At 38.9% G+C, this 4236-nt stretch overlaps 1 protein-coding gene across 1 annotated transcript in view; it reads right to left on the bottom strand.

Moving 5' to 3' along the window:
* Nucleotides 1–1770: 1770 nt before the first annotated feature.
* Nucleotides 1771–4236, bottom strand: part of LOC109898339 (ubiquitin-conjugating enzyme E2 Z) — a 16665-nt gene continuing 14199 nt past the window's right edge. Inside the window, exon 7 of the mRNA XM_020493283.2 lies at nt 1771–4236. This exon is cut by the window's right edge and continues 1378 nt beyond it. The gene's annotated coding sequence lies outside the window, so the exon portion shown is untranslated.

The raw sequence follows: 4236 nt of genomic DNA, 5'->3' as shown, positions 1-4236 counted from the left end.
TATTGAACAAGAATACTCTATAAAACGTATGTCAAAAAGTCGTTTTAAAATGTATAAATTATATAGGCCTATAGAACAATAGCAAAATGTTATTCGTCGACGAGACAACTGGAGAGAATTGTCTCACATTAAGCTGTCACCAACTAATGTCCCCGCTGAAGATAGTAGCATATAAATCACAAATGTTTCATCATGAAGTTGTGGCTTTCTATATAGTTTCATCAATAATTGAGATCAATAGTCATATTTTTTTCTCTGAATTAAATGTTTTCACCCTCTTTTAAACTGTTAATATAACTACAAAGAAAAACATAATTAGAATGAATCAATATATTAAATCAATTAAATCTGTCAAACTCTTACAGATGAAAGCCTTACTGCCTGTGCCTGACAAGCACACAACATTGCCCAAAGTCTAAGAAAGAAAATGATGCATCCATCAAACGTTTTTTTAACCTACTCCAAAGCAGGTTACCCTCAGAATAGCCAACATTTCAACATTGTTCCAGTAGTCCCTTATCTCACATGATGGAATCTTAGTCAAGTAAGTCTCACATGTAGCATAGATTAATGTAATTCCGGTGTATTGATATACAAAGGGAAGTTAAAGAGTGGAAACATAAAAATTATTATTATTTTATCCAGTCGGATAAACACTCCAAACAGCCTACCCGACCGCTCGGAGGTGTCAGCATGGTCCTAAAGCACACCGCAGCCACGTTTTGTATCATATTGCAATGATTCAACTGGGGGGGATGATTGGCAACCTTGATGAAGATTAGCAAAAAAGACTGCATAACATAAACCGAGCTACTGTATTTTGTATGCAAAAAATGTATATATATTATGTTAGCTTATACTAATACAATTGCTCAGATAAAGAGATTATGTTTAACAAGTAATACTGTTTTCAGTACCTTACCTTGCAAGGATAACGGCACTGAGCCTTTAAAAAACATGTTTTATGAGATTAGAGAACACATTGGGAGGGAGCTTAGACCATTCTTCCATACAGAATCTTTCCAGATCATTGATATCCTTCTTCTGCTCATATGGACTGCCCTCTTTAATTCACACCACACGTTTTCAATGGTGTTCAAGTCCGGAGACTAGATTTTGTAGTCAATTAACAATTGATTTGTGGATTTTGTGTGCTTGGGGTTATTGTGTTGGTGGAAGATCCACTTGCGGCCAAGTTTCAGTTTCCTGGCGAAGGCACTCTTGACGACTCAAACTGATTTCTTCCTCTGCTTTATGATCGCGAAACATTTGTGGGCGTGGCTAGGCGTTTGCCCAGAGCAATGTGGTTGGCTAACCAGGCAAGGTTGCCTCTGCCGGGAGGCTGAAACTTGACTTAAAAGTGGATCTTCCAGCAAAGACAATAACCACAAGCACCAATCAGAATCCACAAAGAAATTGTTAATTGACCACAAAATTCAACATTTTGTAATGGCCTTCTCAATCTCCAGAGGTCAGTGCATAAGCGCAGATGAAAGATACAAATATAATAAAATATAATTTCCCAATTTTTTAGCATAAAATATAGCTCAGTATTGGTATTATGTATTTTATACAGTCTTTTTGGCCAAACTTTATCAATAGTGCCAATAATTTTGGAACTGATAATATATGGGGCTTATGGTCCTTATAGTCCTCCTTGGCATTACCAACACAAAGGTGGCTGGGCTGAAGCCCTCAACTGAATGCCTATAAAATTGACACTATTAACAATATAACACTTACACTGAAACAGAATGCCACAGATCAAAATAGCCATTGGTATATTTTATTATATATATTTTTTTACATACACAATATAATGAAAACAGAGATGAAGTCAGATGAAAATAGTCTTGCATAAACTTGGCGGTGAACGTCCTGGGACTAATGCCTTGGCCTGGAACGTTGAGTCAAGGCCTAAAATGGGTCCCACATCTTCTGTCAACTCAAAAAGTGTAAACCATTCACTTACCCTTGACTGAGAATGAATGGCCATTAGTGTTGAGCACCCCTGTGGGAATGTACTGCTAGGCCAGGGTCTCCCCAAACATGGTCCTGGGGGCACATATATATATATTTTTTTGCCATAGCACTACACAGCTGATTCAAATAATCAAAGCTTGATGAGTTGGTTATTTAAATCAGCTGTGTAGTGCTAGGGCAAAAAACATGATGTGCACCAAGTGGGGAGGGGCCCAGGACCGTGTTGGGAAACCCTGTCGTAGAGCAACAGCTCTATGTGGCAGCTAGTTTTAGCAGCCCTGTACATTGCTGGTAGCTAGCTAAGCAGCAATGTGGTCTACTCTACACCATCCCAAGTCCTAATTCAATCTTGAGGAAAAGATGCAGTATATTTTAGTATCACTCTCATCTCATAAAAAAAATGACATAGATTGAAAGTCAGGAGATACTGAGACATCTAACGCAATGGGCCTCAATACAAATGTTACTTATCTCATTGAGATCAATGAGTTCTCCCTGTTTTATTATTTTTTTTTAATTATGCCCATGGCCTTGCCAACATTTATTCTAGAAGTTTCTACACTTTACATACTTCACTTCCTGAAAACACCTAAATGCAAATACCATTATCGATTGAGGATGCCTTAGTAAAATGAATTCCGATCGATACTCTGGGTTGGGGGCACAAACCATCAGACAAGGGACACAATAGAAGGGTCCCATCAGAATGATACAGGAATATACACACCAAACCATAACAAGGCTTCAAACTGACTGGTCGCTATATTTAGCATGAAATGTCATCTCACGCCTACTCATTTGCAGTGGAGCTGGCCAGTAGGATATTTGCTTGAATAGTTTCATTTGCAGTAGATTCATACATTTTCTTTTTTTCAAACTTCAAAGTTAGCAGTATTATCTCAAACATGAGATTTATTAAATCCAACATTATTTCCTGTGAGAGGAAGTCCCAATCAACTGAGAGAACTGAGCAGAAATGCACCCAGATGGGAGGGAATAGAAAAACATGTCCATGAGAAGGAAAAGGAAAAGAAAAAGGGCGTGGTCCAGTCCTGTTTTGGGTGCCAATCGTCACTGGAGCTGGCCCCCTCAATTAGACAGTAGATTGTGGTCCAGACAGTCCATTACAAAGCAAGAGGTTTTGTTGTATCCTGAGTGCGTGGTTTCAAAATGCAATAAGGACTGAAGACAAAGGTATAATTCTTTGCACCTTGCTAGATAGGATTACAAACCAAGTGACACAGTAGAGGTGTTCAGCCCCCTATACCTTTTAAGCAGTTTTGATAAAACCAGAAAGATGAAGAGCCTTTGAGGCCTCAGTAGAGGTTATTGGTGAGCTGTACTGGCTGATAGGCACAACGTTTCGTGACACTTTGAAGGGGGACGATTCAAGAGACAAACGATTGTGGCTCGGGCAGAAGTCTTGAAAGGGGATCTGACTTTATGTCTTTCAAAAGCAAGAATAACAACTCCACATCAATATGAAAAAATAAGATCTACCCCTTACAGCAGACAAGACCACTGGTTCTAACGGGTCATACGGTTTACCGTAAAAAAACTTTTTTTATCCTCCTTGGTCACCTGAAATCCATTTTCCGTTTGTGTTGTCAGTCTTACTGCCAGGTTAGGTTTATATAGAACTTGTACCTTAGACTCTGTCAACCTGTGGAACACACTTCTAACACCATATATGTAAACCAACGTAAAACATTTTAGCGTTTTAAAATGGCCAAAACCAACATAATCTCATTCTACAAACCAATCTACAGAAACCCATCGCAGGCGAAAACTCGAAAAAGAAAGAAAGTTCACAAAGCCTTGAAGCAGGTGTCCGGTATTTCTTGTTACCATCATAAAACATTTCCCGTGGCTTTCAGATGACTGAAAAGGTGACAGCATAGAGGTCTAACACAGGTCTGTGACTGTTTGGTAACGGCCGACTCTGCTAAATGGAGCTGAAGAGACACCAGTCCACTGCCTTCCAATGACAAATGCAATGGAAAACGTTGCATTGGTTTAATGGGACAGGTCAAATGACAAATCTGGCTTTCTTGGCATTCTGATTAGTCTCTACCAGCATTTTAGCATCAGAGAAGAAAACCATCTCTTGAAAGTTTAACCCACAACACTATAGCTCAATGATAATCATACACAAACATTGATTGAGAGCATTGTTGTCATGCATCGGGGAGAAAAAAAGAAAAAAACCTTCCCATGCAGGCTTTATCATTCAGTCACCAGAACATTATTTGA

The sequence above is a fragment of the Oncorhynchus kisutch genome, linkage group LG10 (assembly GCF_002021735.2).
Source record: "Oncorhynchus kisutch isolate 150728-3 linkage group LG10, Okis_V2, whole genome shotgun sequence".
In the NCBI taxonomy this organism is placed as follows: Eukaryota; Metazoa; Chordata; class Actinopteri; order Salmoniformes; family Salmonidae; genus Oncorhynchus; species Oncorhynchus kisutch.
This window is presented reverse-complemented; position numbering and strand designations above follow the sequence as displayed.